The following is an 11,999-nucleotide window of genomic DNA, read 5'->3' as shown; positions in this document are numbered from 1 at the left end:
TGGCAATCGCAATGCAATGCTTCATTCATGCGCGCCACAACTCATCTACTGCAAGCTCTACTAAACGCCTGCGCTTTTACAGAGTTACGTACGTGCTGCTGCTAGAAATTTGAAGCTTCTTTTGTATATTTTTGAGGCTACGTCTGGTTTGAAGCTTAACTTTGAAAAGAGTGAGGTGATGATTGTAGAAAGGGATGCAACTCACAATGTATTGATTGGGTGCATATGGCGTTACATATATAGGTCACGTCCTCGACCATACAAGGAAGGAGGCGGGCCCAATAATAAATACAAAGATATGTATCGCTATACATAACTACAGAAGATACACATCCGGATATACAAGGATATGTATCTCAACACCCCCCGCAGTCGAAGCGTCGCCTGGTCGAACGCATAGACTGGACCGAAACTCCTCAAAAGATGCCGTAGGGAGACCCTTGGTCATAATATCCGCAAATTGTTGGGAGGTGGGCACATGAAGTACTCGAATGTGTCCAAGGGCCACCTGTTCCCGAACAAAGTGGATGTCCAGCTCAATATGCTTGGTGCGGCGATGGTGGACCGGGTTGGCAGAGAGGTAGACGGCGGAGACGTTGTCGCAATAGACCACGGTGGCTTTGGCAACAGGACATGAGAGCTCAATGAGGAGTTGCCGCAGCCAGGAGACCTCGGCAACCGCGTTAGCAACAGCCCGGTACTCCGCTTCGGCGCTGGAGCGAGAGACCGTGGGTTGTCGCTTAGACGACCAGGAGATGAGCGAAGGTCCGAAGTAGACGCGAGTAGCCAGACGTGGAGCGACGCATGTCGGGGCAGCCTGCCCAATCGGCGTCCGAGTAGGCGACGATGTCCGTGGCGGTTGAGGCGTGGAGGGAGAGGCCGAAGTCCATGGTGCCACGAATGTAGCGGAGGATCCGCTTGACCGCAGCCCAATGAGGATCCCGCGGAGCGTGCATGTGAAGGCACACCCGCCGGACATGCATACCGTAGCTCGGGGCGGGTCAAGGTGAGGTACTCGCAGGGCACCGACGATGGAGCGATAAAATGACGCGTCCGTGGCCAACGAACCATCCGTGGCGGAGAGCTTGGATTTCGTGTCGACAGGGCGTGGCCACGGGTTTGCAATTAAGCATACCGGCGCGGTCCGAGAGCTCGTGGGCGTACTTGCGCTGATGAAGGAAGAAGCCGTCGGTGCGACGTACGACCTCGATGCCGAGGAAGTAGTGCAGGGGCAACAAGTCCTTGAGGGCAAACTCAGCGCGAAGACGCTCGGTGATCTGTCGCAGGAGGTCCGTGGAGCTGGCCGTTAAGATGATGTCGTCGATGTAGAGCAGCAGGTACGCGGTGGTGGCGCCATTGTTGTACACAAACAGCGAGGCATCAGAGCCTGCTTGAAGCCGAGTTGGTGAAGAAACGCTGCGATGCGCTGGTACCAGGCGCGTGGGGCCTGCTTGAGCCCGTATAACGAGCGCGAGAGCAGGCACACATGGTCGGGGTGGGTGCTGTCGATGAAGCTCGTGGGCTGCCGGCGGAAGACCTGCTCCTCGAGATGGCCGTGAAGGAAGGCGTTGGAGACGTCCATCCGGTGCACGGGCCACGCACGGGAGACCGCGAGCTGAAGGATCGTGCGGATCGTCCCGGGCTTGACAACCGGGCGAAGGTGTCGGTGAAGTCGACGCCGGCACGCTGGCGAAAGCCACGAACCACCCACCGCGCCTTGTGACGGTCGAGAGTACCGTCCGGATGGAACTTGTGCTTGAAGACCCACTTCCCGGTGATGATGTTGGCGTGAGGGGGTCGGGGAACAAGCGTCCATGTCTGGTTCCGCTGTAGGGCGTCAAACTCGTCCTGCATGGCCGCAAGCCACTGTGGGTCGCGGAGAGCAGCCCGGGCAGAGGCGGGCAGGGGCGATGGCTTGGATGGTGAAGGCGCGGAAGTCGACACGGTGCAGACGTACTCATCCGAGGGGTACCGCGTGCTCGGGACGCGAATCCCTGCACGGGCGCGCGTGAGGGGCCCCGTGGCCGGCGGCGGAGGAGGCGGAGGCGGAGCCGGAGACGAGGCGTCGCCCAACAAAGACGGCGCGGCGCCCAAGCTGAGGCTCGAGGGCGACGCAAGCGACGTTGAGGCGGATGAACCCGGCGAAGGCGCGTCGCCCGGCGAAGACGGCGCGGCGCCTGAGCTAAGGCTCGAGGGCGACACAGGCGGCGTCGAGGCAGGCGTCGGCGCGGGTGTCGGCGTGGGGTCACCCGAGACATGGCTCGAGGGTGACCCAGAGGGTGGCGAGGCAGCGCTCGAGCCAGAGCTCAAGGGCGCGGCGGAGGACGACGAGGCAGTGCCCGAGTCCGAGCTCGAGGGCACTGTAGCCGGCGGACTTGCCGGGGCAGGGGGTCGACGCCGGGGACCATAAGTAGGCGAAGGAGGAGTGTCGACCACCTGTCTCTGTGCAAAAGGAAAGCAGTGCTCATCAAAGTACACGTGCCGGGAGGTGAAGACGCGGTGAGAAACCGGATCATAGCAGCGGTAGCCTTTGGTGTTAGCCGGGTAACCGAGGAAAACAAATGGAACAGAACGAGGGGCGAGTTTATGAGGAGTGGTGGCAGCGATACTAGGATAACAACGACAACCGAAAATCCGAAGACCGTCGTAGGATGGAGGGGAACCGTAAAGGAGGTGATGAGGTGCATAGTTCCAGCGGGGACGACACGGACGAAGGTTGACAAGTAGGGTGGCGGTGGCTAAGGCATCAGGCCAAAAGGTGGGGGGAACATGGCTGTGGAATAGGAGTGTGCGGATGCAGTCGTTGAGGGTGCGGAGGATACGCTCGGCGCGACCGTTTTGTTGGGACGTGTATGGACAGGTTAGACGGAAAATAGTGCCGTGAGAGGAGAGTAGTGTGCGGACGGCGACATTGTCAAACTCTTTTCCGTTGTCAGTTTGTAGGGCGTGGATGGGGCGACCGAACTGGGTGGAAACATAGGCGTAGAAGGCTGTGAGAGTGGTGGCGACATCGGACTTTTTACGGAGGGGAAACGTCCACACAAAGTGAGAAAAATCATCAAGAATAACTAGGTAATAAAGAAGACCAGAATTACTTGGGATAGGAGAGGTCCATACATCACTATGAATTAACTCAAAAGGAAAAGACGCAATTGTGGAAGACCGACTAAATGGAAGACGAACGTGTTTACCAAGACGACACGCTTCGCAACTATGTGAAGACCGTTTAGTAGATGAAAACGAAAAACCCCTCATTATTTGGTGAAGCGTGTTGGCACTGGGATGTCCAAGACGAGCATGCCAAAGATCAACGCTCGCGGAGAGAGCACGAGGTGCGGCGCCGGGGTGGAAGGTGACATCACCGGATACAAATTGTCGGGGCTCTCACATCGATGGAGGACCATCCGGGTGCGGGCGTCCTTAACGTAAAAACCAAAAGCGTCAAATTCAACAGATCACGGAGTTGTCACGAGAAAGAGTTTTAACAGAGACTAAATTCTGAATAAGCCGGGGAGACACAAGGACATTATTAAGAGACAAGTGGTTTAGAAGTAGAAGGAAAATTAGCAGAACCAATGTGAGAAATAGGAAGACCGGCACCGTTACCGACAATGATGCGAGACTCGGTGGAAGTGGGAAAGAAATGGGAAAGGTTACCCGGGTGAGCGGCCATGTGAGACGAGGCGCCCGTGTCCATAAACCAGTTGCCGCCACCGGCGTAAGAGCCGAGTGCGGGCGCCTGCTCGGAGTGCCGCGAAGAGCGCCGGGTCCCATGCGGGCTGCTGCGGCGCGTAGGGTGGTGGCGCGACGTGGTAGGCCGGGCGTAGGGGCGGCGGCGTGGCGGTGAAGGCCGGGGCGTAGGGAGGTGTCGCGGTGACCCCCGTCCATGGGTTGTAGGCGAAGGAGTTGCTGCCGTTGGAGACCAACGACATGACGACGCGCGCGCGGGGGACGACGACGACGCGGGGGTTGGAGAGGGAGGCGCGGCGATGACGACACGGGGGACGGCGACGGCGCGAGGGTTGGGGAGGGAGGTGCGGCGACTACAGGTGCGGCGGCGGCGCGGCGTGAGAAGGAGCACACGCGACGGCGGCACAAGGGCGGCTAGGGTTGAAGGGTGGGGGCGCGGCGGCTAGGTTAGGAACGGTAGGTGTCTGATACCATGTAGAAAGGGATGCAACTCGCAATGTATTGATTGGGTGCATATGGCGTTACATATATAGGCCACGTCCTCGAGCATACAAGGAAGGAGGCGGGCCCAATAATAAATACAAAGATATGTATCGCTATACATAACTACAGAAGATACACATCCGGATATACAAGGATATGTATCTCAACAATGATAATTCCGGTGGATGATGTTAAAGCTCAAAGTTTCGCTGATTTGTTCAATTGACAAAAAAGGGATTGGCCCATCAAATATTTGGGTACTCATGTGTGTGTGCCAGAAGGACTACACTGACTGGCTGAGATGGGGTTTCTTGGTGAGAAAAACAAAGAAGAAAATGAGTGGTTGGGTTGGGAACTCCATGTCTATTGGTGGAAGATTAATCAAAACTAATGCATCTTTACCCAATGTTGTTGTGTACCGGATGTGTATGGGGTTGTTGCATAAGACCAATATTGAAGAGATGGATAGACCTATCAAATCTTTCTTCTGGGCTGGCAGTGCTGACAAGTGAAAGTACCATTTTGTTAAATGAAGATGGATTTGCAAATCCAAGAAAAAAAGTGAACTGGGCTGAAGGATTTATCCAAATTTAATATCAGTTTAATGTGTAAATGGTGGTGGAAACTTGAGAGTGGAGCTGGTCTTTGGCAGGAGTTTATGAGAAGGAAATATTTGAGAGGTGTTGGTATATTTTGTTTCAGGAAAAGACCTGGGGACTCTCCTCTTTAGTCTGACATAATGCAGGTGAAAAGCCTATATCTGTGTGGGAAAAGAATGCATGTTGGCAATGGCAGACTAACCAGTTTCTGGTGTGATGTTTGGTGTGGCCACTCTCCCCTGAAAGATAAATTCCCTGAGATCTATAATATTTGTAGGGAACAAGATATTACAGTTGCTGTTGCAGCTGCTATGGATTGGGGTTTCACTTTTAGGAGATGGGTGCCCCATGATCATGAAAGTATCATGCATATGTTTTTCGAATGTGATGCGGCCAAGTATTTTTGGAGCTCTGTTGGACAGGAGATGAATGCTGGTTTGGCTGCATTCTGTTGGGAAATTTGGAAGTTGAGAACAAAGCATGCTTTGAAGGAATATTGTTTTGGTCTCCCAGTGAACTAATTAGTTACACTGTTGTTTCATGAATTATTGGCCATGTTTACATAATGAAGCTGATGCTGGAGATATTAGGTTGGGTGCGGATAATCTCTTGCGACTGGCATCCATGGCTGATGGGTTAGGATCAAGAGGAGCGGCTACCGGGAATCCTCCGTCTTCTTCCCGCCTACTGGGTAGTGGAACTGATGATGACGGTAACGGCATGGATATTGATCACACAGATGGGCAGATGGGTAGTGATGTCAGTACAAAATTGGGAAGAATAGAAGATGGTTTCTGGATCCAGATCATTTTGGTTCACCGTGGTAGTGGTAGTTCATTGATGTGCTAGTGCTTAAGGATGTGGATGTGTGTTATCACCAGATTTTGGCCAAATCAGGAGATGGGTCGTAAGTGAAGATGGGCTTGAAGGACGTACATGTGGAGCATCTTCGAAGCGGCCTTGCGCTAAGAGTTTGGGCTAAATTGCCCGTGTATCTGTAATATAGTAGATCGTATCGTGTTTAGAATTAACAGATAGAGTCTGGCCCGTGCACGGTTAGGTGCACGCCTCAATTAGAAAGTCCCTTGGACTATAAATATGTATCTAGGGTTATCGGAAAAGGAGGACAATCACGTTCACAACAAACACAAACCAGGCGCATCGCCACCCCTTCCTTCGAGGGTTTCTTCCGGTAAGCATCATGTCGCCTAGATCGCATCTCGCGATCTAGGCAGTACACGTTTATTCGTCTACCTTGTGCTGCTCGTGCTGAAGCGTTGTTGATGGCGAGCGGCACTATTTATCTTTAGGTGTTTAGGGGCTTGCATTGATGCTTTCTCGTGCATATCTGCGTGGCAATGCCGTCCCTCGACACCTAGCTGCCCTTACACCTATCTGGGTGTAAGGGCAGCATCTTGCTTGTTCGTTACTTAGTAGATCCAATCTGTTATAGTTGCTCCTTGCTCCGCAAGGATTAGTTTAATATCTGCATAGTTAGGCCTTATCGTCGGGGTCGGACGATCCGGTAGTGCGTTAGGTGTTGTTTACCGTCCCTACAAGGGATGTTCCGGGAATCAACGTTATGTTGGTTTTTAGGCCTCTTGTAGGGGTAGTTTGCATCATCTCTCGTATCTGCTAGGTGATACGTCTCCAACGTATCGATAATTTCTTATGTTCCATGCTACTTTATTGATGATACCTACATGTTTTATGCACATTATATGTCATATTTATGCATTTTCCGGCACTAACCTATTAACAAGATGCCGAAGAGCCGCTGTCATGTTTTCGCTGTTTTTGGTTTCAGAAATCCTAGTAAGGAAATATTCTCGGAATTGGACGAAACTTTCGCCCGGGGTCCTATTTTTGCACGAAGCTTCCGGAAGACCGAAGAGATAACGAAGTGGGGCCACGAGGCAGCCGGGGCTAGGGCGGCGCGGCCCAAGCCCCGGCCGCGCCGACCTACCCCCTGGGCCCCTCGTGTGGCCCCCGCGTTGCCCTTCCGCCTACTTAAAGCCTCCGTCGCGAAACCCCCAGTACCGAGAGCCACGATACGGAAAACCTTCCAGAGACGCCACCGCCGCGAATCCCATCTCGGGGGATTCAGGAGATCGCCTCCGGCACCCTGCCGGAGAGGGGATTCATCTCCCGGAGGACTCTTCATCGCCATGATCGCCTCCGGAGTGATGAGTGAGTAGTTCACCCCTGGACCATGGGTCCATAGCAGTAGCTAGATGGTCGTCTTCTCCTTGTTGTGCTTCATTGTTGGATCTTGTGAGCTGCCTAACATGATCAAGATCATCTATATGTAATACTATATGTTGTGTTTGTCGGGATCCGATGGATAGAGAATACTATGTTATGGTGATTATCAATCTATTGTTTATGTGTTGTTTATGATCTTGCATGCTCTCCGTTATTAGTAGAGGCTCTGGCCAAGTTTTTGCTCTTAACTCCAAGAGGGGGTATTTATGCTCGATAGTGGGTTCATGCCTTCATTGACACTCGGGATCGTGACGATGAGGTTCTAAGGTTGTGATGTGCTCGTTGCCACTAGGGATAAAACATTGATGCTATGTCTAAGGATGTAGTTGTTGATTACATTACGCACCATACTTAATGCAATTGTCCGTTGCTTAGCAACTTAATACCGAATGGGGTTCGGACGATAACTCTGAAGGTGGACTTTTTAGGCATAGATGCGATTGGATGGCGGTCTATGTACTTTGTCGTAATGCCCAATTAAATCTCACTATATTTATCATATCATGTATATGCATTGTTATGCCTTTTTCTATTTGTCAATTGCCCGATCGTAATTTGTTCACCCAACATGCTTTTATCTTATGGGAGAGACACCTCTAGTGAACTGTGGACCCCGGTCCTATTCTTTACATAGCATAAATTCTACTTGCAATTGTGTTTTACTATTTTCTTTGCAAACATCTTCCACTCGATACGCTTAATCCTTTGTTACAGCAAGCCGGTGAGATTGACAACCTCACTCGTTTCGTTGGGACAAAGTACTTGGGTTGTGTTGTGCAGGTTCCGCGTTGGCGCCGGAATCCCCGGTGTTGCGCCGCATCACATTTCGCGACCATCAACCTTCAACGTGCTTCTTGGCTCCTACTGGTTCGATTAAACCTTGGTTTCTTTCTCGAGGGAAAACTTGCTACCGTGCGCATCATACCTTTCTCTTGGGGTTCCCAACGAACGTGTGAGTTACACGCCATCAAGCTCTTTTTCCGGCGCTCGTTGCCGGGAGATCAAGACACGCTGCAGGGGAGTCTCCACTTCTCAATCTCTTTACTTTGTTTTTGTCTTGCTTTATTTTATTTACTACTTTGTTTGCTGCACCTAAACAAAACACAAAAAAAAAAATTAGTTGCTAGTTTTACTTTATTTATTGTCTTGCTCTCTATATCAAAAACACAAAAAAATTAGTTACTTGCATTTACTTTATCTAGTTTGTTTTATTTACTGTTGCTAAAATGAATACCCCTGAAAATACTAAGTTGTGCGACTTCACAAATGCAAATAATAATGATTTCCTATGCACACCTATTGCTCCACCTGCTACTACAGCAGAATTCTTTGAAATTAAACCTGCTTTACTCGAATTTGGTTATGAGAGATCAATTTTCCGGTGTTAGTTCCGATGATGCTGCTGCCCATCTCAATAATTTTGTTGAACTTTGTGAAATGCAAAAGTATAATGATGTAGATGGTGATATTATTAAATTGAAAGTGTTTCCTTTCTCATTAAGAGGAAGAGCTAAAGATTGGTTGCTATCTTTGCCTAAGAATAGTATTGATTCATGGATTAAATGCAAGGATGCTTTTATTGGTAGATATTATCCTCCCGCTAAAATTATATCTTTGAGAAGTAGCATAATGAATTTTAAGCAATTAGATACTGAACATGTTGCTCAAGCATGGGAGAGGATGAAAACTTTGGTAAAGAATTGCCCAACCCATGGACTGACTACTTGGATGATCATCCAAACCTTCTATGCAGGACTAAATTTTTCTTCGCGGAATTTATTGGATTCAGCTGCTGGAGGTACCTTTATGTCCATCACATTGGGGGCGGCTACAAAACTTCTTGATGATATGATGATAAATTACTCTGAATGGCACACGGAAAGAGCTCCACAAGGTAAGAAGGTAAATTCTGTTGAAGAAACCTCTTCCTTGAGTGATAAGATTGATGTGAATATGTCTATGCTTGTGAATGGTAGATCTAATGTTGATCCAAATAATGTTCCTTTAGCTTCATTGGTTGCTCAAGAAGAAAATGTTGATGTGAATTTCATTAAAAATAATAATTTCAACAACAATGCTTATAGGAACAACTCTGGTAATAATTATAGGCCATATCCTTCTGCTAATGGTAATGGTTATGGTAATTCTTATGGGAATTCTTACAATAATAATAGGAGTGTACCCTCTGGTCTTGAAGCTATGCTTAAAGAATTTATTAGTACACAAACTGCTTTTAACAAATCTGTTGAGGAAAAGCTTGATAAAATTGATACTATTGCTTCTAGAGTTGATAGACTTGCCTCCGATGTTAATCTTTTAAAATTGAAAGTTATGCCTAATAATGATATTGATAATAAGATTACTACTACAGCAAATGCCATCCAAGTTAGAATTAATGAGAATATAAGATTAATGGCTGAACTCGCGTGCTAGGTGGGATAGAGAAGAAAATGAAAAACTAGCTAAAGAGAATAATGTAGCTAAAGTTTGGACTATTACCACCACTAGTAATGCTAATTCTTCACATGTTGCTGCACCTCCTACTATCAATGGTAAAATAATTGGTGTTGGCAATGTTTCTACTACTAATGCAAAGCGAACAAAACTGCCTGAAATTGCTAAAACTGCTGAAACTGCTTGTGATAAAACTGCTGAAATTTTTTCCAACCTTGGGAACAATGATCCCATTGCTGTAGCTCATAATGATTTAGATTTTGATGATTGCCACATCTCTGAAGTTATAAAGTTCTTACAAAAACTTGCTAAAAGTCCTAATGCTAGTGCTATAAATTTAGCCTTTACAAAACATATTACAAATGCTCTCATAAAAGCTAGAGAAGAGAAACTAAAACTTGAAACTTCTATTCCTAGAAAGTTAGAAGATGGTTGGGAGCCCATAATTAAAATGAAATTCAATGACTTTGAATGTAATGCCTTATGTGATCTTGGTGCAAGTATTTCTGTTATGCCTAAGAAGATTTATGATATGCTTGACTTGCCACCATTGAAGAATTGTTATTTGGATGTTAATCTTGCCGATAATGTTAAAAAGAAACCTTTGGGGAGGATTGATAATGTGCACATTACGGTTAACAATAACCTTGTCCCCGTTGATTTTGTTGTCTTGGATATTGAATGCAATGCATCTTGTCCTATTGTTTTGGGAAGACCTTTTCTTCGAACCGTTGGTGCTCGTTATTGATATGAGGGAAGGTAATATTAAATATCAATTTCCTCTCAAGAAAGGTATGGAACACTTCCCTAGAAAGAGAATGAAGTTGCCTTTTGATTCTATTATTAGAACAAGTTATGATGTTGATGCTTCTACTCTTGATAATACTTGATTTGCACTTTCTGCGCCTAGCTGAAAGGCGTTAAAGAAAAGCGCTTATGGGAGACAACCCATGTTTTTACCTACAGCAATTTTTTTTGTTTTGTTGAGTCTTGGAAGTTGTTTACTACTGTAGCAACCTCTCCTTATCATGTTTTTGTGCCAAGTAAAGTTTCTATGTCAAAGTTGATGTTATATTTAGGATCGCTGCGCAGAAACAGCATTGCTGTCTGTCACGAATCTGGGCACAGTTCTCTGTAGAAAATTCGAAAAAATCTGCCAATTTACGAGCGTGATCCTCAGATATGTACGCAACTTTCATTAGTTTTGAGTTTTTCCATTTGAGCAAGTCTGGTGCCAGCTTTAAATTCGTCTTTACGGACTGTTCTGTTTTTGACAGATTCTGCCTTTTATTTCGCATTGCCTCTTTTGCTGTGTTGGATTTATTTCTTTGATCCATTAATGTCCAGTAGCATTATGCAATGTCCAGAAGTGAAAATAATGATGGTGTCACCTCTGAATGTGTGAATTATTAATTGTGCACTAACCCTCTAATGAGTTTGCTTGAAGTTTGGTGTGAAGGAAGTTTTCAAGGGTCAAGAGAGGAGAATGATATACTATGATCAAAAGGAGTGAAAGCTCTAAGCTTGGGGATGCCCCCGTGGTTCACCCCTGCATATTTTAAGAAGACTCAAGCGTCTAAGCTTGGGGATGCCCAAGGCATCCCCTTCTTCATCGACAACATCATCAGGTTCCTCCCCTGAAACTATATTTTTATTCGATCACATCTTGTGTTCTTTACTTGGAGCGTCTGTTTGTTTTTGTTTTTGATTTTGTTTGAATAAGATGGATCCTAGCATTCACTTTGTGGGAGAGAGACACGCTCCGTTGTTGCATATGGACACATGTGTCCTTAGGCTTTACTCATAATGTTCAAGGCGAAGTTTCTTCTTCGTTAAATTGTTAAATGGTTGGAATTGGAAAATGCTACATGTAGTAATTCTAAAATGTCTTGGATAATGTGATACTTGGCAATTGTTGTGCTCATGTTTAAGCTCTTGCATCATATGCTTTGCACCCATTAATGAAGAAATACATAGAGCTTGCTAAAATTTGATTTGCATATTTGGTCTCTCTAAGGTCTAGATAATATCTAGTATTGAGTTTTGAACAACAAGGAAGACGGTGTAGAGTCTTATAATGTTTACAATATGTCTTTTATGTGAGTTTTGCTGCACTTGTTCATCCTTGAGTTTGCTTCAAATAACCTTGCTAGCCTAAACCTTGTATCGAGAGGGAATACTTCTCATGCATCCAAAATACTTGAGCCAATTACTATGCCATTTGTGTCCACCATACCTACCTACTACATGGTATTTCTCCGCCATTCCAAAGTAAATTGCTTGAGTGCTACCTTTAAAATTCCATCATTCACCTTTGCAATATATAGCTCATGGGACAAAATAGCCTTAAAAACTATCGTAGTATTGAATATGTACTTATGCACTTTATCTTTTATTAAGTTGCTTGTTGTGCGATAACCATGCTTCGGGGAACGCCATCAACTATTGTTGAATATCATGTGAGTTGCTATGCATGTCCGTCTTGTCTGAAGGTCTATCATTTTAGTG

The sequence above is a fragment of the Lolium rigidum genome, chromosome 6, assembly GCF_022539505.1.
Source record: "Lolium rigidum isolate FL_2022 chromosome 6, APGP_CSIRO_Lrig_0.1, whole genome shotgun sequence".
Classification (NCBI taxonomy): domain Eukaryota; kingdom Viridiplantae; phylum Streptophyta; class Magnoliopsida; order Poales; family Poaceae; genus Lolium; species Lolium rigidum.
Note: the sequence above shows the minus strand (reverse complement) of the source record.